Source organism: Aptenodytes forsteri, unplaced genomic scaffold (assembly GCF_000699145.1).
Source record: "Aptenodytes forsteri isolate BGI_AS27 unplaced genomic scaffold, ASM69914v1 Scaffold373, whole genome shotgun sequence".
In the NCBI taxonomy this organism is placed as follows: Eukaryota; Metazoa; Chordata; class Aves; order Sphenisciformes; family Spheniscidae; genus Aptenodytes; species Aptenodytes forsteri.
The window spans coordinates 13,932-15,258 of NW_008795579.1; the positions used below are offsets into that span (position 1 = coordinate 13,932).

General features: G+C 69.9%; 1 protein-coding gene across 1 annotated transcript in view; it reads right to left on the reverse strand.

Annotated features, from left to right (window-relative positions):
* The window catches only part of BAZ2A (bromodomain adjacent to zinc finger domain 2A), a gene marked incomplete at its 3' end in the record, with an annotated part of 16,267 nt that overhangs the window by 13,869 nt on the left and 1,071 nt on the right, over window positions 1-1,327 (reverse strand).

The following is a 1,327-nucleotide window of genomic DNA, read 5'->3' on the forward strand; positions in this document are numbered from 1 at the left end:
GCAGGGTGAGCTCTCGACCCTGAGCTCAGTGGAAATGTGGGGGGGCTGGGGAGGGCGAGGAGCGATGGTGAAAGCCCCCTGGGACCACAGTGCCCCTCGCCGGGCCCCCAGCACGGTGGAGACGACGCTGCCTCTGCCACAAGCCAGCCCAGGCCCGGCAGCCCCAGTGGGACGAGCCACCACCTGCGTGAGCACAGCTCATCACCACGCTCCAGCATCCCCAGGGACAGCCGTCACCGAGAAACCCCGCTTGCCGCCCGCCCGCGCTTCTTCCCACATTAAACTCAAGCACTCGGCTCCCTGGCGCCGCCATCCCAGGGCCCCGGCACCGGGCGAGACTGCGGGAGCTCCGGCAGGCTCCCAGACGGCGGAGCCACGGGGGCCGTTTCCCAGCGAAGCATGGGCCCCCCCAGAGCAGGTCTGTGACCCTGCGGGGCCCCGGCACAGCCTGGCGCTCCCTGGGGAACACCGTGCTCCTGGAACAGAAATGCCTCTGTGGTGACAGCCAGTGCCCCTGCTGCAGCCGCAATCCCCCCCCAGACAGAGGGGACCTGAGCCCCATCCCCCTCAGGCGCAGCTCCAGGGATGCCTCCATGGCAGCCACCCGAAGCAGGATCCGGGCCGGCCTCGTGCCACAGCTGGGAGCGAGCAGGAGCCAGAGCCCTGGAGCTGGCTTGGCACGGCCCGGGGATGGGCAGGAGCCACTGGTGACCTTCACTGCCCAGGAGGAGCAAACGCTCCCTCCAAACCAGAGAGCCACGAGGAGGGCTGCCAGTGGGGGCTAGCCACAGGACAGGACCCTGCTGTGCCATCGGCACGGCTGGCAGCCACCCGACGGAGGTCCCAGTGCGGGGGGCAGGGGAGCAGATGGTGTGGGGGAGGCCAAGGCCCTGCAAGCCCAGCAGATGAGATGGGAACCCTGGTGCTGGTGGGGACCCGCACGGATACCCCATGGGGCTGCCATAGCTGGTGTCTCCCCGTCCTGCCACGCACGCTGAACCTGCCATTGGCTGAGGCGGCACCGGCGCCACCGACCTCTCCCGAAGGGCCAATAGCTCCACACACTTGGCAGACGCAGTGCTTCAGCAGCAGCTCGTGGCACGGCCCGTGTTGAAACCCAGGCGGGGATTTCATCACACCCTTGCCCGCATCGGCCGGTGCCACGGCAGGGGCTGGAGGGGCCGGAGCCGCTGAGCGCTCTCCCGGTCGGCCGGGGACACCGGTGATTCATCCGCCAGAGAAACCCGTATGGGCGGTGACGCAGCTGCCACACGCATGTCGCTCCCGGATGTCCCGGGGGGGCCCCGCAGGGCCCCCCCCCCCCCAA